General features: G+C 39.9%; 1 pseudogene; it reads right to left on the reverse strand.

Moving 5' to 3' along the window:
* LOC127427753 (protein diaphanous homolog 3-like) overlaps positions 1 to 24,527 on the reverse strand; it is a 122,296-nt pseudogene that overhangs the window by 93,563 nt on the left and 4,206 nt on the right.

The raw sequence follows: 24,527 nt of genomic DNA on the forward strand, positions 1-24,527 counted from the left end.
ATACAGTTTCATGTGGACCGGATGCTGCGTCAGGTACATTGACATAGCGATTGTGCTGTATGATGTGCATAAGAGTTGTTTCTCTCCAGCGCACAACTGTACTTTTTACTGCTATTTTTTTAATGTTTTAGAATGTACACGTTATGAGTTCAAAATCAGGCGCATATTTCCATTTCACAAAACTGTGAGTCTCTGTTAAAGGTGCTAACAGTAATATTTTTACTGTACTAAATCATAAAATGACCATAATATGTCATTAGAGAATTAGGAAACATGTTAAGTTGAAATACTGGCTTCTCCGATAACAATGCTACAGCCAGTATATTCTGCTTGGAAGTTTCCATTCCGGCCGGAATTTCTGTTTTTGTTTTGGCCTGTGTGATCCCGCCCACTGCCCACTCACCAATAGTATTTCGACACCGCCGGGTTGCCAGATTTGAACAAGTTTGCAGGCAAACAACACTGCGTGCTACAGCCATGGAAGCCAGCAAACGAACTGGATCAGAGAAAACAGATTCCACCCGACCTAAAAAGCCTCGCCATCCATCTAAAAACCACCATGACTAGAGGCGTAGTGAAACAAGGATAAATATTGGAGATGCCTTTGGAAGATGGAGACAGCTTAAAGCCCAGAAACTCTTTTAAACGGATGTTGAGTTGGCCAATTTGCATGTCAACATTCTGGCAACCAGCATGAGCTTCGAGTCTGGGGCGGGGCAGACAACTCTCCAATATTTTGAATTTGGACTGCAGTACTCATTTCAAATGCTTGTTGTCAATCTTACATATAGCACCTTTAAATTTCACTCTGAAAGCGAGCGAGTGCATCTGTCACTCAAACCTATCACAATGGAGGAAGGGAGTGCAATCATTTTGATTAAAGGAATAGTTCACCCAAAAATTACAATTCTCTCATCATTTACTCACCCTCATGCCCTCATTGGCATGAGGGTGACCATCATTGCATACGTCCTGAAAGTAATAATAATAATAATAATAAATTCAAACTTAACATTTCATAGTTCAGGCTTTGTTCAAAGTTTTGTGAGAGTAAAGAATCATGAATTCAGTACCATAAATTGAACCAAGTACTTACGCCTTTTATCATTTCTGTTTTTTTAAAAGTCACATCAAATACAGGAAATACAATTTCAGTTTTTTATCTGATTAATCGTTTAATCGAAGAAATAATCAATTATCAAAATAATCGTTAGTTGCAGCCCTACTGCCGATATTTCACCAAATAATTTGTTATGGCTTATTTGCTTGCGGCTGAGAATCTCTGACTGCCTGCGGCTTCTTTCTTTCAGGCAGGAACTCTAAAGGGGCAGTCTGAAGTGTCTAGAGTGTGTCTGACAGCAAGAGCCAGGATAGTAGCTCTGTGAGAATTGTTTCAACATCTCTACACATGGTTGCGTTGTTTTGGGACTGGTTTTAATCTGGATCATCTGCTGTAATGACATGCCATTTCCATATTCTTTTTCCGTTTCATGAGGCAAAAAATGAAAACATGAATGTAACTTGAGGGCAATCATTTTCACTTATTAGTTAATGAAACAAACAGAATATGGAAAACAGAACATTGTTACTTACAGCGAAGGATCGCGATTAAAACAATCCCAAACACAACGTACCACGGTGCATAGATCTTGAAATAATCCTCAGAGTGACGTGAGATGGCTAAAAACACGACTCTGTTAACGATTCATCAGGATTACCGTAAATACTCATAAATTGGTACCATACAATTTATGCAAGTGTATTGTCATTTATTTCTCATTAAAATCAGCATACATCTGTAATATAGGCACATTTCTGATTCATCTTACATCCATCACACCTTAAATAGCAGGAGTTTAGATTTGGTCAGATTGTCAATTGCAGACTGCAAGCTTTTGAATGACACCTATTTTTAAAACGAGTTGCTTTTAATAAATTAGCTAGCGGTTTCAGGTTAAAAGATTAAAATGTAAAACTTACCGGTATCAGCTACAATGAGCTATTCATTATTGGTATCAATAGAAATGCCAGATCAGTGCATCCCTAATTGTATATTTTTATATGCAATATACTTATTTATAAAAAAATATGATAAAACCTCCTTTTGCACATATTACAATATGCTAGAAACATTCAAACAGCACAAGGTTGTTTGGGAACAAACAAAGAGGGTACGAAAAAACATCACCTGAGCATCAAAATATACTTCTATTCTTCGCCCTTCCTGTTTCTACATTGTCAGTAGGTGTATAAAAGCAAAATATACCGTATATGGCAAGGGAGGTGGAAAGTCAAAAAATAAATAATGTAATGCACCTTTTCACAAATAATGAATAGCTGCCTTTGTAACAGTTGCCAGGGGGGTCAGCAACATTTTGCAAAGAAAAGACAGGCTTTTTGTGTTTATAATACACAGCATCATTCACATCTAGCCAGGATGTGATTTCAGGCACAAACAAGCACATAAACATACGACCAACATAAAAAAAAAATAAAAAAAAACTTTTTTTAAAAATACTTTTATTTTAAGGAAACTATCATGGTCTTGATAGATAGACAAAAAGTGAATGCACCTGTAGGATAACAATCTCTTGAAATGAAAATGATTGGAATCAAGCGATCAGTTCAGATGTGGGCTTGACCATCCCATGTCATTAAACTAAAAAAAATACAGTGGATGCTTAACTTAAGAGGTTAACTTTAAGCACAAAATGGCTTGGTCTTCCATGACCTAAATGAGGCCATTCCAATAAGCTATTAAGGGATTCTGCAGGTTTTATGGAGCTAAATTTAAGACTTAAGTAATAAATTCAAGGAAACACAATATGTCATTGCATCGTTCTCTAAATGTAAACACCTAGGGAGCACAAGAACAGTCATATACACTGTATACAGTTCAACTTTTTAATTCATTTTACAAAAAGTAACACGATAAGGCTTGAATACCTCTGCCTCTAACCCACAGAATGTGGAAATAATGTTTACCTTCTGATCAGACCCATTGTATCAGCTATATTCCTCTACGACACTGCTGTTTCACTTGAATAGTGTTTAAACAACACCCACAAATATACCTCAAAAGTCTGGAATAAAATATGTGATCACCACCAAACATGTAAAAACAGGATTTTATTCCAATACATTTTGGTCATTAAATCTAGAAGCTCGGGTCCTGGGTAGCTCAGCGAGTATTGTCGCTGTCTACCACCCCTGGAGTCGCGAGTTTGAATCCAGGGCGTGCTGAGTGACTCCAGTCAGGTCTCCTAAGCAACCAATTGGCCCGTATGCTAGGGAGGGTAGAGTCACATGGGGTAACCTCCTCGTGGTCGCTATAATGTGGTTCGCTTTCGGTGGGGCACATGGTGAGTTGTGCGTGGATGCCGCGGAGAATAGCGTGAAGCCTCCACATGCACTACATCTCAATGGTAACACAATAACGCGCTCAACAAGCCATGTGATAAGATGCATGGATTGACGTCTCAGACGGTCTCCGCCACCTGGATTGAGGCGAGTCACTACGATACCACAAGGACTTAGAGCGCACTGGGAATTGGGCATTCAGAAATTGGGGAGAAAAGGAGAAATAAAAAATCTAGAAGCTCGAGTCCTGGGTAGCTCAGTGAGTATGGTCGCTGACTACCACCCCTGGAGTCGTGAGTTTGAATCCAGGGCGTGCTGAGTGACTCCAGCCAGGTCTCCTAAGCAACCAATTGGCCCGAATGCTAGGGAGGGTAGAGTCACATGGGGTAACCTCCTCGTGGTCGCTATAATGTGGTTCGCTTTCGGTGGGGCGCATGGTGAGTTGTGCGTGGATGCCGCGGAGAATAGCGTGAAGCCTCCACGTGCGCTACATCTCCACGGTAACACGATAACGCGCTCAACAAGCCACGTGATAAGATGCATGGATTGACATCTCAGACGGTCTCCGCCACCTGGATTGAGGCGAGTCACTACGACACCACGAGGACTTAGAGCACACTGGGAACTGGGCATTCAGAAATTGGGGAGAAAAGGAGAAATAAAAAATCTAGAAGCTCAACAAAAGGAGCATGTATGATTTTATTTTCTTTTGATATAAAAACCTCCCTATGATTCTGCAGTCTAAATCCCTTGTCCTAGATTAGCCAATAATACATACTTTTACAAAGATTTACACATTGTGCCACAGTTGACATGATTCACGAATGGCAGAGATATGCCAAAGATAGAGTCAGCACAAAAGTGTGGATTACCTTTGTAACTATAGGTGGCGCTGTCTCCAAACTGTTCAGGTACATTCAGGACATTATGTCAATGATGCATACCAAATTTCTTGTAAACCTGACAATGCATTCAAAAGATATTTAACTTTTTGGTAAAAAATCAATATGCCGGAGAGGCAGTATGGCTGATATGGGTCCAAGCATACCAAGCTTCGTTTTAATACAATCAAAAATTGTCAACAAATATTTTCGTTGTCGAGTAGTTGTTTGATCTTATTTAACGTAGCATGAGGCCATTTAAACTCTAATTATGGTGCGCACAAGAGGAGCACCGCAGCTTGCGCCTGATTGAGGAGAGGAAGAAAACAGCTCACAGTCCAAACGCACTCCAAACTTTCCACACAGTCTAAGGTGATGTAGATCGCGAAGTATGAGGAAATTATACAAAAATACAAAATAAGTAAATACAGAAGCACTCTCGTTGTGAAATAAAGTGGAGCCGGAGCCGGAGCTGCCGTTCTGCTTGAGCAAAACTTGCATGTCGAACGTCTTTAAAAATACAAAATAAGTAAATACAGGAAACACCCAGACATTATATCTTTAATGCATCCTTTATTAAAGTTCAAATAATAAGGAAGCGGGTCATGAAAATAAGTACTAATTCTAAAACTGGCATTTCTCTGTGCGGTCAGCACCGCTTCTATGAGTCATGTGAAGTGACCCAATCTAAGGGTGAGATTTAAACTGCACCCAGAGCCTGGGTGATGCACACTCTGACGCGGGGACACTCGTCCTTCGCGCTAGCTTGCTGCAGCTAGATGAAAACGTGATGGCTCGCAACATAGTGAATCATAATATGTGTCACGGTGTGTCTCTTATTGTGAAGAAAATCGGCGATACGCAGCTCTATTAAGAGAGAGTTTTTGATTTGTTGTTGTTTTAGCTTGTTTTCCCAATAAAAATATCTAAAACTACTTCATGATTTCATTTTGGGGGTCTACTAGAATAGGTTTACATGCTTTTATGTTCAAAAAACACATTATTTTTCTCATATTGTACATTTCTGCTAAACCTATTTTCATCCTCTGGCTCAAATGCTCTGATTTAGGTCCTGTCTCTTTAAAGCCCCCCTTTCCAAAAAGCCCAGTCTGCTCTGATTGGTCAGCTGGCCTAGTCTGTTGTGACTGGTTAACCGCGTAGAGCGTGTGTCGGAAATGTAACGCCCCTTACCATAACTGAATTTCAGGCTTCCTTAACAGCTGTAAACACTATTGTAACTATGGTAACAATGGCGTCGGTTTTTGCCGTACCAGTTTGAGTTTGAGTTTGAGTCCGAGTCCGATAATGAAAGTTTGGAAGAACAAGCTGATCAACCCCAACCACCTTCGCAAGCATGACTTGAGCTGGACGTTTCACAGTGGTACGTTTTTATTTTGTAGCTCTCTTACAAGTACACTGTTGATTATTGTGAACCTAACAAAGCTTCAAGTAAAAGACACGTAGTGCATCTAAGTTCATCTTTTGCTGGAATGGGTGTAGCCGAACTTTTTTCGCCCAAGATATGAACGAAGAACAGAGGCTTACTCCCAGTTAGTGAGCAAGTTAGCCGTGGACTACCGTGGATAGCGGCTGTAACATTACAGCTTGTAATTATATAATTATATAAGACTCTTGAGATCGACCATTTTGTTACACAGTTTTAGGTAAAAGCCAGCCCACAGCTGAATAGTAAACCCTTACCAAAACGATAACATTACATAGCAAGTTAGCCGAGCACTACCGTAGATTGCAGATGTAAAATGACCATTTGTGAAAATAAATCCATCTCCACACTTGATCACTATTCATGATAGTAAGAATGACAAACAATCTGCATAATTTTACACAATTGAAGGTAAAAGTGGGCCCACAGCTGATTAGTAAAACTATTTCAACACAATAACATTATCTATCAGGTTAGCAGAGGCCTACAGCTGTGTACTGGGTGTACACCGTAGCTACAACACGAAACTCCGTATTTGAACAATCGATAGCAGATAAATCCACAAATAATCAAACATACAACCTGTAAAGTTTGTGAATCTGAAGCGCCAGATTGTCCCAACAAAGTGGGAACTGCACCATCTTTCAGGAGTAACCATCTTGAAAATCCAGCATTGGTTGTGGTTGTACTGCTAAATAATTCAAATATATTTTAACCACTGATTCTTCAATTCTTCAGTTCAATTTAGACTTGCTTTCAGATAATGTATCTTGAATACAAGTATGACTTCTGCACTGGCAGAAGTATGAATAAGTGAAAAAATACATGTATTTAAGGTACATTCTCTTAAAGCAAGTCTAAATATCTTATATGTTGCTTCTCAAGTAAATGTATCTTGTTTTAAGGATTTTTAGACAATTTTAAATGGAAAATAAGACAAAAGCACTTGATAACAATAGATTTTAGTTCCATCATGAACTATAATCTAGCTGCATTAAGCGTGCGCGACACTTCACGCAACTCATAGAAGAGGCACTGACCTCACAGAGAAATGCCAATTTTGGAGTTTGTAGTTATTTACATGATCTACTTCCTTATTATTTGAACTTTATTAAAGCTATAACGCATTAAATGTAAGTGCATTTAAGATGTAATGCCGGGGTGTTTCCTTTAAAGAGCTCCGGCTCCACTTATTCCACAACAAGAGTGCTTCTCTATTTACTTATTTTGTATTTTTGCATTATAATTCCCGCATACTTTGCGATCTACATCATCTGAAGATGTTTGGAAAGTTTAGAGTTCATCTGGACTGTGATCTGTGTAATTCTTCCTCTCCTCAGTCAGGTCGTGAACTGCAGTGCTGCTCTCATGCATCATCATTAGAGTTTAATGTGATCTCATGTTACGTTAAATGACATCAAATTTTTGTCGACAGTTTTTTATTGTTGATATGTCGACTAATCGTTTCAGCCCTACTTTAAAGTGACTTAAACGCAATGAGAAACCAATCCCTCATGCAACATTTAATACATGCCCTTATGAATTTAAGACTTGTTGCTCTGATTTAAGACCATTTTAATGCCTTAATTTGCAAAAGGGCAATTTAAGGCTGTTTAAGACTTTTCAGACCTACAGAAACAATACAAAATATGTACTTAAACTGAAACTTGTATGAAGGAATGGATACTTTCTAACCACTGGGCAGGTGAGTTCCTCTAGTTACTAAGTATGATGACAAACCACAATAGCTCTCGCAGCTTTTTAACAATGCTGGTCATTTTGTTTTTATGAAGACTTCTTTTTTATTATTTACGAAAGTGTTAAAAGGGGCGGGTGGCAGTTGGCAAATATTACAGTTACAACAAATGCTCAAAGGATAAAAGATGGCAAAGGAAGGACACAAATTTTCCACATCCATCTGGCAAAAGGACAGCACATCCACAGAGAGAAGCCAAGTTACAGACAAGGAGACAGAGACGGATCAGCTCACAAGGTCTCAATAACACTGCCGAAAAGCCCTGCTGAACTCTAGAATGTTCTTCACTGGTCACTTCACATCGCCAGTCACCCCGGGCTCACCCTTTCCCTCCAAAAGCAAATTAGTTTTAGGGACACCCTCCAGTGCTGATGTGTGGCAGGGTTTAGACAAGTAAATGCGGTTTTGATTGCTTTCCAATGTCCAGCGGTGACCTCTCAGCATCCCAGTGGTCAAGAGAATTAAGAGGTGAACAGAATGACACTGCATCTCCCTCCAAGCCCACAGAAAAAGACCTAAGTCGGGACTAATAAAGCATGCCAATCTGGCAACTGCTGAGCTTCTATTTTTCTAGCCTCTGCGATGAGAAACACTAGCTGTGACCACTGCTTAAGACCCCAAGTCTCCACTGACATTTACTCTAGAAGTGAGGATGGTGTTGTGTCTACAATATCGAGTAAGTTGCATGGTAATAAGGATTAGTGTGTGAGTGTATTCAAGGCTGTTTGTGAGAATGTGTTGATCGTGTGTGAGTGTATTCAACACTGTGACCACTAGAGTCACAGATGCATTGTGGACCATGAAGGATTGGCTTATAAACGTGGCTGCAAATGTTAAAAAAAAACAAATGCATTACATGATATGCATTATAGATATGAATGTGTTCTATAGACATAATATGGTACATATTGTTGTTACTTGCATAATAGACATCCAATATGAATAAAGAATAACAATGTTGGGGGCCTGGGTTGCTCAGCAAGTAAAGACACTGACTACCACACCTGAAGTCGCAAGTTCAAATCCAGGGCGCGCTGAGTAACTCCAATCTTGCTTTCTAAGCAACCAATTGGCCCAGTTGCTAGGATGGGTTGAGTCACGTTAGGTTAATCTCCAGTTTTATGGGGAAAGAACACATTTTATTGAGATACAAAAGCAATATTAACATAATATATTGTAACTGGAGAAGGCAACAACATTGAACTTACTTTGGTCAGATGGATGTTTTAAACATGTTTTGAATATGTTGAATATGTTTTGAATTATGACGTATTATAATGATAGCCTAGATACGTTCGGGTCTGGATATTTCAGAAAAGATTACATGACTCCTCAACAGCACACAGGATGACACACACAATTTTGAAACGGATCTAGAAATTGCATGCACAATCAGACCAAAACCAGACAAGCACAGCTATTGCCTCGGGTTTCTACAATCACAGTTCTAAGAGAAGTTCTTAGTTAAGAGTATTTTTCCCCTTCTCTCTCAGTAACTCCTGTTTCACTTTGAAAACAGAAGTGGGTTCAATGTGCTTTGTTAGCTAGCTGCACTGACGAACATTAAGATCACTGCCAATTAATTCTGGTCACTGCGAGAGAAAACTGCAGGCCAATACAGCACTTTGCAGTAAAGGAGCTAATTAGGTGTTCTCAAGGGGAGGAAATGGGGCGGGGGGTGGGAGATATAGGAAGAAAAGCATTGAAAAAGTTCAGAATTAAATGAATACTTCAACCATGCAGTGACACACATTAAAAGTTCAAAGTATGAAAGGTCTGTATGTATTAATACTTCATTTTCAGTGGCATTGCTAACAGCTTTCGCTTGTATGGCAAGCAACATTGTGAACCATTAAACTCAAAGTTGTGCATAGGAGTAATAAATAAGGATGCAAGGTCCTGTCACGCAGCATCAGACAGACTGGCTTCTCTGGAAATGGTGGTTTTCAACAGAGTAGCAAGCCATGCAAAATCTTTGTAGACAATAACTCACACCTGTGTTCCAACAGGTTACTGTATCCATCTTCATCACCACTGGCAGCTCCTACTGAAGCACTGGCTCACTAAATTGAGATGGGATGTGGGAGCTTGTGTAAGCTTAAGGCTGGGGAAAAACATAGCACGACAAAACAGACTGAGCACAGAGAAAATACAATTCACAAAAGAAACATATTCTTCTGTTTGTAATGATGAGCTCAACATTTTGAGAATAGACAAAGGTGGTGTTTTCTGTAGACCTTTAAAAAACAGGCATTTTACCTAAGTCAGAGGTAGCTGAATTAAGTTATAGAACGACACTCTCTGCAAAAGTAATAGTACACTCAAACTATGGCGAATAAAGACATTTTGAGTGGACAATTCCTTTAAAGTCATCGAATTGGATTCACGCTTCAAATTTGACTGTATAGCAGCGCAAATAAGATTTGAAAGCAACGGCAGAGAGGAAATTCAGCGAATAACAATGTTATTTTCTGTCTGCTAATTTAACAAACCTAGCACAATGTGTTTTTATTCGGCATATTTGAATGTACAGAAGCGCACATTAGATTTGAGAGCTTCTGCTTCGGAGATTTTCAGCAGATAATGATGTAAATGACATCTGTTAATCACACAGACTTGGAATAAAGTGCACAAGTCAGATTAATTACTTTCATGATAATTTTATGATGCTTGTTGTCATTTTTGGAGCACAACTGCCCTAGTCTTCACTTTCACTGTATGGAGACAAGCAGCCACGGCATTCTGCTAAACTTTTCCTTGTGTTCCATGGGAGAAATAAGTCATATGGATTTTTATGTCATTTTTGGGTGAACTATTACTTTAAGCCCTTCTCCTTTCTCTACTTCATGACAGACTGGACCAGGATGGACGGTATCTTGATTTGACACCTTCGCTAAATTCTAAGGAAAGCTGCAGCACCTTTGTTTCAGCAGGTACAGGAACTCTTTTTACCAGTTTTTGAAAGATCTTCCAGGGATACCCCCATGCTGCAAAGCTGTCGGACCATTAAACAGAAAGGAAAAAGGAAAAAGAATATAACAAATTAACCAGTTAATAAATGAGTGGGCTTTTCGGTCACTGCTGAGAGCACACTGTTGGCTATTTACATAACCTTTAGAAGAGTCTGTGAATTTCCATTTTCTCTCTATGCTGAATAACGCATTCCTAATTTGACTGATGAATGTTGTGACTGCCTAATGGTAGCGCTGTCCTTGGAATGGAGATCAACACAGCGTGCCTGTCCCTATTATTTTAATGAATCAGGTGAAACGTGCAGACTATAACACACACAATCTGTGTGTGTAATATTTAAAACAAATTCAATTCATTACCCCAAATCTTGTTTGTTCATCTTTTTATTTATTTTTTTAATCTTTGGTGAATGTCACCTACGGTGAGATCACATTTTTATCTGGAAAGTCATTGTCATCCTAAGATTAAGCGATTTAGTCAGTTCACAGTTTTTTTTTTTGTTTTGCAAACCAAAGAGTACAAGTCTATTTTGACGCATCTCATGCCACTGTCCAAGTGTCAATAAGGATCTATAAGGAACAACTGCACTTTGAACACAAACAATACTTCAATATACCTCTGCAGCAATGCATTTAATAACACAGATTAACTTTGGTTTTAGTTCCTGAGCCAATTTCTGAGAGAATAGTAGACAGTTATTACTGCCTACACAATAACCACCATCAAGCACTTTTGCACCAAGTCAAGAGTAAGAAGAGAAACTAGTCTATACGTCCTACTGACAGGTCTCCAGGAGTTCATTCTCAGAGTTTATTTGGTGTGTGCTGGATCAGGCTATTGTGGAGTGCAGGTAAGCACTGATGGCTTGTAGAATCAGGACTAGACATGCTAATGAGGCAAGAAACAGTGAACGAGACACCGGCCTGCTTAAACCATTATTATTCAGTATTTACGTCTCCCAATTACTCTGACATCCACAAAACATGAACGATCATACCAATGCACAAATACACTCAGTGTGGATTATTAGTGTTGTCAATCATTAAAGCCTTATTTGCTCACATATCACACACTCAAAACAGATGCTTCTTGAAACCAGGAGACTGTTTCCCTTTGTGTACTTTCACAGCCATTAGAATGCATTAACTAAAACTAAAAAAAAAATGTTAACAGGTCTCCTTTAAAATGTCCACCATTACAACATACAGCTTAGCATTGAACTGTAACCACTTTGGTGTGACTGTGAAATTCCAGTCTAAATAAAATAATACAAAGAAATTGATTTATAAGCACACAATTGCTCTGTTCCAAAACCTAGAGAACATATGGAGGCAGCATTTTAAGTCATCCTGGGTGTTCTCCCAATGCAAAGTCTGGCCCAAAAGGTAGGCAACTTAATTATGCTACCTTCTAAGATACCTCATTTTGGTCAAATTCTAAAGCAGTATCACTTGTGGCAGACGAACCGAGAGCTGTTGATTATAAAGGTCTTATTAAATTTAATTTTGGAAAGAATCGATAATGGTTAAGGGTGCTGAATGCATTAGATGTACCAGCCTGAAAAATCTGAGCTAAAGCAGCACCATTTATGATGCCATTGTTGTCAGATTTAACTGCTGATTTTAAATATGTTAACCAACCATTATGTAGATTTTGATCTTTCCCCATTGCAGTGGATAGGATCTGTACCTTTATGTCGCATATACAGTTGAAGTCAGAAGTTTACATACACTAAGGTTGAAGTCATTAAAACTCATTTTTTAACCACTCCACAGATTTCATATTAGCAAACTATAGTTTTGGCAAGTCATTTAGGACATCTACTTTGTGCATGACATAAGTAATTTTTCTAACAATTGTTTACAGACATATTGTTTGGAGGTATATTGAATTGGATGTGTACCTGTGGATGTATTTTAAGGTCTACCTTAAAACTCTTTTTGCTTGACATTATGGGAAAATTAAAAGAAATCAGGGAAGAGCAATTCTTGGGAGCGATTTCCAAACGCCTGAAGGTACCACGTTCATCTGTACAAACAATAGTATAAACACCATGGGACCACGCAGCCATCATTCTGCTCAGGAAGGAGACGCATTCTGTCTCCTAGAGATGAACGTAGTTTGGTGCGAAAAGTGCAAATCAATCCCAGAATAACAGCAAAGGACTTTGTGAAGATGCTGGAGGAAACAGGTAGACAAGTATCTATATCCACGGTAAAACAAGCCAAATATCAACATAACCTGCTCAGCAAGGAAGAAGCCACTGCTCCAAAACTGACATAAAAAAACAGACTACAGTTTGCAAGTGCACATCTTTTGGAGGAATGTCCTCTGGTCTGATGAAACAAATATTGAACTGTTTGGCCATAATGACTATCATTATGTTTAGAGGAAAAAAGTTGAGGCTTGCATGCTGAAGAACACCATCCCAACCATGAAGCATGGGGGTGGCAGCATCATGTTGTGAAGGTGCTTTGCTGCAGGAGGGACTGGTGCACTTCACAATATAGATGGCATCATGAGGAAGGAAAAGTATGTGGATATATTGAAGCAATATCTCAAGACATCAGCCAGGAAGTTAAAGTTTGGTCGCAAATGGGTCTTCCAAATGGACAATGACCCCAAGCATACCTCCAAAGTTGTGTTAAAATGGCTTAAGGACAACAAAATCAAGGTATTGGCGTGGCCATCACAAAGCCCTGACCTCAATCGATAGAAAATTTGTGGGCAGAACTGAAAAAGCATGTGCGAGCAAGGAGGCCTACAAACCTGACTCAGTTACACCAGTTCTGTCTGGAGGAATGGGACAAAATTCCGGCAACTTATTGTGAGAAGCTTGTGGAAGGATACCCAAAAAGTTTGACCCAAGTTAAACAATTTAAAGGCAATGCTACCAAATACTAACAAAGTGTATGTAAACTTCTGACCCACTGGGAATGTGATGAAAGAAATAAAAGCTGAAATAAATCATTCTCTCCACTATTATTCTGACATTTCACATTCTTAAAATAAAATAGTGATCCTAACTGACCTAAGACAGGGAATGTTTTCTACGATTAAATGTCAGGAATTGTGAAGTGTATGTAAACTTCTGACTTCAACTTGTATCCTTAGAAAAAGATGCCAGCCCAGTGGACTGACTTGCCTTAACTTCTTCAGACCCGAACGTGGCAATTGTGTGCATTTTCCATTTCCCTTTTTGATTTTTAACTAGTAAAACCTTATAAAATTGCAAAAAATAAATAAATAAATAAATAAATGTGTAATTGTAAACATTACCAAGCTATAGAATGTCTATAGAATATATATATATATATTAAAAAAAAAAAAAAAAAAAAAAATATATATATATATATATATATATATATATATATATATATATATATATATATATATATATATATATATTCAAATTGTTTATTATGTTTCCAGGAGAGTTGGTTAATCATGTTTTTGAGACATTACAGATGATTTTCTGTAAAGCTGCTCTGGAACAATGTGTATTGAGAAAAGCACAAATAAATAACTAAACCAAATATATATTTGACCTGATTTGACTTTTATGTTACAATGCTGTTGTTGTTTTTTCTACATTGGATACAAAATCACAATGTTCTCTCTTTGCACTGTCAAACAAACAAGTAAAATCAAGCATTTTATCATCAGAAATTAACATAAATAATTCTGATTCAAAGTAATGGCCAGCATCATCCAATCACTGCCAAGAACGTTAAAATAAAATTAAGCATTATCAGGATATCTGCAGGTATCAGTTCGTCCAAATTAATACTTTTTAATACCCTTTTCAAGACCTTTTCAAAAAGATTTAAGACTTGTTCCTTACTTCAGTCACTACATGGCTAATGCATATATTTAACCAACACTAGATGCAACATGAAGTCACATATTAAAATGAAATGTTGCTTATGTGAGAGTAAAGGGCTGGTTTGATACTGTATACCTACTGTGAGTATTTTTATGCAGACATCTACAGTAGTTCATTACTTATGCTTATGTTCATTACTATACACAAGGTACCTCAACTGGATGTCACTTCAAAAATCGTACATAAACATTGATTTGTTTGTGTTTTTCAGTGCACTCATTGAGGCTCTCGTAAAACATGAGCACAAATGGCCCTGCATTGTTGACACTACCAAATAGCTTCTCCTTGATCTAGACCAATTCAAATTATATATGTTATATTTTTGATATATCGGGGAACAAATATCTTCGTTCAACCTGAATGAGTGGTGCTTCACCACTCTTCAGAGACACCACATAAATTCAGCCTGCAATGAATCAGTTGCTGTTTATTTATTGGCCTAATAAAAAGTAGTATTTACCAACATATATTTTTACTAAAACATTTTTGTGAATTAAAAGGATGTGCAAAAATGACAGGACAATTTCACTCACTTTTTTGGAACCCATTTGAATATTATTTTATTATATTATTAATAATCATTGTGGGTTCCTTTCAAGTATTTTATTATAATATAAAATTGAATTATTATAATTTTGAGGATTAGATTTGTTTTTATATAATAGTAATATATTTCTGTAGTATTTACATGAAGCTTTTATTTTGGCAGACTTGGAGCCTTTATTTTGGCGGAAAGGGCAGTGTTTATTTAACAGTTTACACTGTTTCTCATTTTAAATCTGGTTAAACACTGTCATCTCCTTTTCTGTGATACTGTGTCATGTTTTTAGATTTGTACAATAACTTGGCTTTGACTCTGGCCTTCAGGACAGCAGATGGAACAGCACCCTCTTTAATTTACTCCTCCAGGTCTGTCCCCTCTCGCTCCCTGCAATCTAAGAATGAGCAACGCCTGGTGGTTCCATTGCAATGTTGGGCCTCATGTATTCAGATAGAAGACAAAGGCAGGCCTAACACAAGTCGTAAAACCTCACTCAGCCCCCACACACCATGTCGTAAATCTTACTGATAAAAATTGCGCCAAAATCAAACAAAGGGAGTCCAAAACGGACTACAAATCCATGAAGCCTTGCTCACTAAAGGATCGAACTCTCAACTCCTATTGGATGAGGCACACGACAGAACATCCCTCAAACATGACATCATCAGGAGTTGAAATACCTCTGAAATGTTTTGTGAGTTACTTCCAGCGACTTTGTCCGAATATAGACGTAGCTCTTTGCTGCTCTCAGGTGCAACCTCGTGGCACGAGGAAGTATCGTCCGACTTGAAACTGTAGCCATACAATCTCCATCTCGCTGGACGAGTTGAGATTACTCTGTGTTCAACCAAACACTCTAACGGATCCGAAGGAGACCGCCGAGCAATTCGCATCTTCATCCATTTGCCTACAGAAGTGAAGAGATTAAAGATTTCTCTTCCATCTTCAATCAAGTTGACATTTCTGAGTTCTCCGCCAGCCCACCGAGAATCAACAGCCGTACCGCCCGCTGACAGAGCGAGGAAACGGCCTCCCGTCATCACCCGAGCCTCAAGGAACTGGGTCAGAGTTAAAGGACGGAGGAAAACACATTCTACCTGTGTCCTCATGTGATTCAAGTAAGAGGTTTACGTCTGGGCAGAGATAGAATATTATAGTGTTATTCTCCATCATTTGAGTCAGATGTCATTTTTTGGAGAAACACGATTTTAAGTTAAGCTTTTAAATTATGTCCCGTTATCTCTAAATTCAAACAATAAATGTTGTATTTGTACTCTTTAATGGTGCCTGTGACAGACTATGGTAGACATATGGTATGGTAGCTGGCCATTCAAAAAGAGTTGGGAACAAAACTCTTTCTCTCCAACTTATGAACTTCTGAGGATATGTTGAAAGAAACGGTACAACTTACTGAAATGTGTCTTCTCTCATGTAATCGGCCAGTCTGTTAATGTTGAAATGACAGTGGAGAAAATGAATGGGGAATATCTCGAGCCCCGGAGCAATACTCACAGGACCAGTGCATATGTACACAGAACCAGAGATGTAGAGATGGGCCACTTCGATTTTCTCCCCAATTTGGAATGTCCATTTCCCAATGCACTCTAAGTCCTCGTGGTGGTGTAGTGACTTGCCTCAATCCGGGTGGCGGAGGATGAACCTCAGTTGCCTCTGTGTCTGAGACAGTCAATCTGTGCATCTTATCATGTGGCTTGTTGAGTGTGTTACCACAGAGACCTAGCGCATGTGGTGTCTTCACGCTATTCTCCATGGCATCCATGCACAACTCACCACACACCCCACTGAGAGTGAGAACCACATTATAGCGACCACAAAGAGGTTAACCCAACGTGACTCTACCCACCCTAGCTACCGGGCCAATTGGTTGCTTAGGAAGATTGACTGGAGTCACTCAGCATACCCTGGATTTGAACTTGCGACTCCAGGTGTGGTAGTCAGTGTCTTTACTTGCTGAGCTACCCAGGCCCCCTGATGGACCACTTCTATTAAAATGAATGGGAGAAATTGGAACGCTCAACCAAGGAGCTCTAGCGTCCAACGGTCAACGGATGTAGAAAGGAAGTCCCACCTTACGGTAAAAAGAGCTAATCACCTTTTAGATACAAACATCACCTGTCAATCAACTCTAGAGCACCTTATGTGCATTAGCTATACAACCTGGGAAATATGAGGTAAAGAATCACAATTTTTGATACCATATTGTCAGATTTTATTGCTGATTTGAAATATGTTCTTAATCTTGAACAACTGTTTTTGAGATTTTGGTCTTTCTCCATTAAAGTTGATTGGAGCTGCACTGGCTTGACTAGAAATAGCCTCCCGAGAAATTCCAAAGATGGCCAACAGTGGACTGACTTGCTAGAAAGACTTTGCACTGAACGTACACGTGAAAACCACTCGCCCACTCTATTCTCTGCTATCTGCGAGGCATGAAAGGTTTTCATTTGTAAGGTTTTCATTCAACCTTATGACCCAAGGAGGGAAATGTTCAAACAAAAACAAAAAATAATAATAATAATAATAATACCTCGGGTAACACTTTTTAATGGCCTTAATTTTCCCCAAATTGGTTTAATACCTTTAAATACTTTTTAATGACCTACGGATACCCTGATAATAAATTCTGAATCTATGTACTGATTGTCATTGTCCCATGACTGACAAACATGTTAAGTGGTGCAAACATCATCTGCAGCCTGAAACGGAACTTTTGGTCAGATTTTAGGAGTGAATGCACTTGGCTGCATAGAAAAGCTATAGGATGCTCCCTAGCTCACTTGCTCCCTATTTGGTGAATGACTTAACCTGCAGTCTGCTGTCTGTCTGCACTGGTCTCAGAACAGTTCAAAATGCACCTAACTCCATTTAAAGCCCCTGAAAGCCAAACTTTTCAGCTTTTGGGTGAACCCATTGATTCTCAATGTGATAAAACACTGTAAATAGAGGATTTCTAAGGAAAAAATAGCGCTATGGTCAACTTTGGTTGTCATTGTGTTTAACAGCGTGCCAATCGCTCGCATTTTAAAAATGGCATATCAGATGCAACTACAGACTCTAATCTTTAAACAGGATTCAATGTACAAATGTAATTATGTTTCTTACCAGATGTAGTTTTGTTGCCGTTTCTCCCATAGACAAACGCCGTTGAGATCAGCGCTATGTTGTTTTGTCACATGCGTCAAAAGTTTAACCCTTTACTGACAGCCCTGAGGGCCCTGAACTGAGATCAGTCAGTTTAAATGAAATTAAATTATGCATAGCTTATTCCGAAGACAAAACACAATGTCCATGCAGAAGGACACAAGGTCGCACAAGGTTAAAAGGGACTTTGATATTGTGTCTTTGAAATCAATTCAAATCAATTTGGGAGTCGAGTATAACACAGGCTTTGCATGAGGAGCATAATTTTGTAGCAGGATGGGTTGCAGCCTACAGTAAGTAGGGCGTTCCAAAGAAGTCACTTGTTGATTGTATGGTTCTGTCACACTTAGGATGACACCTTAGGAGGCAGCTGCTTATGTACTGTTGGCAATAGGCAGCAAGGCAGCTCACTCGGTTTTGGAACAGAGCTAAAGTGGTGAATGTACAGGCGAAAATGTTCTGTGATGCCATAACCATATAAATATTGGACTTGGAACTAAAGTTTGGATGGTAGCCTGTTTCTTGTAACATTTGCAAATTCTATTGTTCTACACTATAATGAATTTGATGCAACTGAATTCCTAAGCACACAGAATAAATAGAACCACAGTGAAAGGGATATATTTATCTGTCCCTTTATTACCCATGTATTATACCCAAAAATGATTTCATGATCAACAACCTTTTGATAATTCGAAGGGGACACAAAAGAGGATTGGAGAGGTTATTTTTAGGTTAATCTTTGTAATTACCAACCAAAGTATATCCCAAGAGGCAGACAGGGGCATAAGAATAACTTTGATTCTGTTGATTCATTATTTTTAGTACCATATCTTCAAAATATGACGCTAACATGAACCATAGATCATAAATAATGGATAACTAATTATAATGCTGGCGATGAAAAACATTTAGAGTTGACTCTGCTTTCTGTGTCTTATTGTTTTTCAATGCAAAGCTCAATATTGTTGCGTTGTGTCACTAATGGACGAACGCAGAGACTAATCGAGGGATGAGTGTTGATCTGAGGGTCATGTGTGAACCTGTAAATGTACAGTCTGTCTTTATTTATTAGATATCAGAACACAATGAGTCAACATCCTTCATTAATAACACATTGTGAACACACTGACATTGTGTCCTGACCATCCACCTTTACCATATTCATTGGTAACTGCCCTCGCACTGCACGCTGGCATAGGTAGCGATCAGTACGCCCAACACTTACTCTTTACTGATCATTGGAGTGTCGTGTTTTCATACAGTACAGTTACACTCTGTGTTGATTACCTATTTCACTGTATGCTATTTGTATTCAAACGCCATGAATTTGTTGTTTCCTACTCTTCCAATATCAATTAATGAGCACTTAACAAGACCTAATGACAATGCATCAATTCACAAAACAGCAAAAGCTTTGACTATGGCCATTAATTTTGGCAAATCGTAATTATACCCAGGCACTCTGCTGGCGATGGCAAGGTGAATGTTTTAAAAGGTGAATGTTATTAACAGAGAGAGGGCGAGAAGCCTATGCCAGAATCTATAGTTTCAATTACCAGCCGAGACAGAGGAGCAGAGCCAACAGGAAAGGCTTCTCTGGGAGGCAATTATTCGTCAAGAACATGGACAGGGGGTAAACAACCAAGCCTGAATGTCAAAAGACAAGAGTGTGAAAGAGTGAGAGATGAAGGGGGGCAGGGGCCAGCGAGTGCATGAGAGAGAGTATCCAGGACGTTCTACACATTTAAAGTAATGTCCATCCATCAAACTAGTCAAAGCAGCGTAAGGAAAGGCTTGAGTATGAAACAGGAAATTTCAAAAAACACTAATACATCACCGTCTGTTCTGGCAAACTGATTCAGTTTTTTTTTTTTTTAAAGTCTGCATGAACTTCATGAATAACCTAACAAATTTTCCCTCATTAACTTAGACAATTCAAGATGTAAAACGTCATATTTTATACAATTAGAGGAATATTCCGGGTTCAATACAAGTTAAGCTCAGTCGACAGCATTAGTAGTATAATGTTGATTACCATAGAAAATATCTTTGACTTGTGTCTCATTTAATTAAAAATTGCAGTTTAGGGGGGCTGAGAAGCTCAGCGAGTATTGACGCTGACTACCACCCCTGGAGTCGCAAGTTCGAATCCAGGGTGACTCCAGCCAGGTCTCCTAAGCAACCAAATTGGCCCGGTTGCTAGGGAGGGTAGAGTCACATGGGGTAATTACAATGGAAGTGAATTTGGGAACAGTCCAAAGACATTCAAATACACACTATTATACCAACATTACACGTGTTAACATGAGTCTAGTGTAATAAAATCTCTGCTCAACATGACTTTAGTTTTGCATGATAAAATTGCTTCTTTATTGCCATTGTGCCGTCATGGATATATTAGTATTGGATATAAGTTTAACATATAATGTAAGTAAGCAATTTTATCACACTAATATCATGTTAATACATATAACGTTCATATCTTGTGGCTATTTTTTTTAAACAAAATTTATTTTAATGTTTATTTACTGGCCACCTTTCATTTTCATTGTAATGCGATTTTTGCTTTTGTTTTAAATAAACGAGAGATGAGTTGAATATATCTAGTGGTGAATCATAGTGTTGTACTGAACCTGGAATATTCCTTTAACAAACAGCACACTCGCTTGATTAATTGATTTGAGTTTGCTAGTGGTTTTTCAACCAACATTTTTCAACCTTTCAGCTGAAAATGCAAAGATGTGCTCCTACTTGTTGCTTATTACACTATGGGGAACTCAGGCTTAGCAGTCTTAGTACTATTATGGTGCTTTCACACTAGCACTTTTAGTGCGCACCCGGGTCCGAATGACATCAAAGTTCGGTTATGTGAATGCTGTTTTCCGAACTCGGGTGCATACCTGGGAACCGCAACTGAGTCCACTTGAAAAGGTGGTCTGGGGTACGGTTCATGTGACTCCAGTACGGTGATGATGTAAAATTGGCTCTTGATTGCAATTATTGCAGTATAATGCATTTCTCATACCTGCTTGTGTCCAAATTGTCAGAGTTTTTTGCTTTAATGTTATATTTTGGCCACTAGAGGCCCTCATTGTGTTTCATTTCAGTTTCCCGCCATTGTATCATGTGTTATTGTTTTCACATGTGCCTCGTTCTGGGCTGTGTATTTAAGCTGATCACTTCCTTTTGTTTCTTTGCTTGGTTATTGATGTTCCTAGCCAGTTGCTGCCGTAAGTCTGCTCTAGTTCTAAGTACTAAACTTTGAATGCCTTTTGGATTGTTTTTTCCCTGTGTTTATTTTTGCTGTTTTTTGGTGTCTTTTTCCTGAGTTCTTTGGAGATTATTTTTTCCCTCCTTTTGGATCCTTTTTGGACAAAAGATTTTTCTGTTTTGTGGTTGTTAGTAAGAAATTGCTTTTTGTACCCTTTTTGCTATTTTTCTTGAAAAATAGCACTCTTCTGAGTTCATTTAAGAACGCATCTGACTATTGGGTTCAACTCCCTTCTGTGGCTCAGTAGTGGAAATTAAGACTCTTGCGCCAGAGACCCAAGTTTGAATCCTGGCTCTGACAGAATAACCAAGCCACATTATGAACATAGAGATGCCTAATGCTCAAAAACTCCTGGCCACAATTGCTCAGCAGGAGTCCATAATCCAACGCCATGAGTCAGCATTAGTTCAGCAGGAGACTGTGATGGCTAAACTCTCACAAGTGCTGTCAGATCTCATGATTTCTGTCCTGTTGTATCCTGGACCGGCTGTCCTCTACTTCAGCTACTGCTTCTACTGCTGCCTTGGTACCCCTTCTGGATTCTTGAGTGCTCTCTCCTCTGATTGAACCTTGCCTACCTCCACCACAACATTTCTCAGGTGATCCCAGTGCATGTGATGGGTTCCTGACTCAATGCTCTCTCACATTTGAATTACAACCATCTTTCTTCCCGTCAGATCGGGCCAAGATCACATATGTTATCACCCTCCTTTCTGGCAAGGCTCTTTCTTGGGCAACAGCGGTCTGGAAGGCACAGGCACCCTTCTGTTCAAGTTATTCTGTGTTTGAAAAGGAGGTCAAGTGAGTCTTTGACCACCCCCTCAGTGGCCGGCAAGCCTCTAAGAGACTTCTCACCCTCCAACAAGGTAATGGCAGCGCGGCTGAATATGCCATACAGTTTCGGACAGTTGCAGCAGGGTGCGGCTGGAACGACGAGGCCCTCATGGTGTGTTTCCTGAATGGTCTGTCTGAGGCAATCAAGGATGATATGGCTACCAGAGAACCTGCTCGTGATCTCGAGACCCTCATGGATCAAGCAATCCGGCTGGATAATCACCTGAGGAGAGAAGACTGAACAGGCCATCTGTTTCCACATTGTCTGCCAGTCCAGCACTTGCTCAAATGCTACCAGTGCCCCACGAGTCCTCAGAACCCATGCAATTGGGAAGGACTAGGCTTTCCCCATCTGAACGAGACCGTCGCATGAGAGAGCACTGTTGTCTATATTGTGGATTGTATGGTCATTTTCGCTCCACCTGCCCCGAGCTTTCGGGAAACGCCCAGTCCCGTACAGGCAAGGAAGGACTGTAAAGGGAGTCACACGCACAGCTTCACCTTCCAATTCTGGATTGTTCCTTCCCATCACACTCACTTGGGGAGATCAAAAACACCAACTCCAGGCATTGATTGATTCTGGTGCTGCCAGGAATTTCATGGATATTTCCTTTGCCAAAAGTATCCAGATTCCTATTAATTCCCTTCCTGCCCCCCTAACTGCGACAGCCTTGGATGGAAGACCGTTAGCTCCAGGGAAAATAACCCACCTCACCTCTCTCCTTTGTCTCGTCACTTACCAGCACCAGGAGAGAATGTGCTTTCACCTTATACAGACTCCAGAGTTCCCTATTATCCTCGGTCACCCCTGGCTCCTCCAGCATAACCCACACTTTGACTGGTCTACTGGCGCTGTTCTCAGTTGGGGTCCCACCTGTCAGACTACATGCTTGGCCCAGAACTCCCCTGATCTTGTTCTCGAGTCCCAAGAAGCCCTAGATCTGCCTCAAGTCCCTGCTCAGTACCACCACCTCAAAGCAGTGTTCAGCAAAACGAAGGCCACCTCCTTACCTCCTCATCACCCCTATGATTGCGCCATTGAGCTGCTCCCAGGAACCTGTCCCCCCAGAGGTCGTATATTCTCTTTGTCTCTCCCCGAACGAACTGCTATGGACAAATACATTAACGAATCCCTTGCGGCAGGTATCATCCAACCATCCACTTCCCCCGCTGGAGCTGGATTTTTTTTCGTTGGGAAGAAGGATGGCGGGCTCCGGCCATGTATTGATTACAGGGGCCTTAATAAGATCACTATTCGAAACCGCTATCCCTTGCCGCTAATGACCACTGCTTTCGAAATTCTGCAAGGAGCCTCCATCTTTACTAAGCTTGACTTGCGCAATGCCTACCATCTCGTGTGCATCAGACAAGGAGATGAATGGAAGACCGCCTTCAACATGCCCACTGGGCACTATGAATATTTAGTTATGCCCTTCAGTCTCACTAATGCTCCTGCAGTATTTCAAGCTCTCATCAATGATGTTCTCAGAGACATGCTCAACCAATTTGTGTTTGTCTACTTAGACGATATCCTCATCTTCTCGAGTTCCCTCCAAGAGCATGTAAAACACATCAGTAAGGTTCTCAGATGTCTTCTTGATAACCATCTTTATGTTAAACCTTAGAAATGTGAGTTCCATGTGACCAAAGTTCAGTTCCTGGGGTTCATTATCAAGCCTGGCCAGATACAAATGGACCCTCAAAAGGTTCAAGCAGTTGTGGATTGGCCCTCCCCCTCATCGGTAAAGGAAGTACAGCGTTTCCTTGGCTTCGCCAATTTTTATCGCAAGTTCATCCGGAACTTCAGTACTGTGGCGGCTCCTTTATCTGCCCTCACCAAGGGGAATACAACCAGCTTTAATTGGGGACATGAAGCAGAGTTGGCCTTCAGCAAACTTAAAAGCCATTTTACCTCTGCACCTATTCTCATTCTCCCTAACCCAGATAAACCCTTCATCGTGGAGGTCGATGCTTCGGACGTAGGGGTTGGAGCTGTGCTGTCCCAAAGGGGGGAGGACAACAAGTTGCATCCATGTGCATTCCTTTCCCACCGCCTTACACCGACTGAGATGAACTATCATGTAGGGGATCGAGAGTTACTGGCAGTTAAGCTAGCGCTTGAAGAGTGGAGGCATTGGCTTGAGGGGGCCAAACACCCATTCCAAGTATTCACAGACCACAAAAATCAAAGCGACTCAACCCCCGCCAGGCACGTTGGTGTTTATTCTTCAACCGATTCAAGTTCATCTTATCCTACCGCCCCGGCTCTAAGAACCTAAAACCTGATGCTTTGTCCCGAGTATATGTAAACACTACTCAGGAAGATTCTATTGCATCGATTATCCCCAGTTCCAAGATAATAGCTCCTATCAGGTGGGATCTGGGATATACTGTAAAACAAGCCCAAGCCCGAGAA

The sequence above is a fragment of the Myxocyprinus asiaticus genome, chromosome 37 (genome assembly GCF_019703515.2).
Source record: "Myxocyprinus asiaticus isolate MX2 ecotype Aquarium Trade chromosome 37, UBuf_Myxa_2, whole genome shotgun sequence".
Taxonomy (NCBI): domain Eukaryota; kingdom Metazoa; phylum Chordata; class Actinopteri; order Cypriniformes; family Catostomidae; genus Myxocyprinus; species Myxocyprinus asiaticus.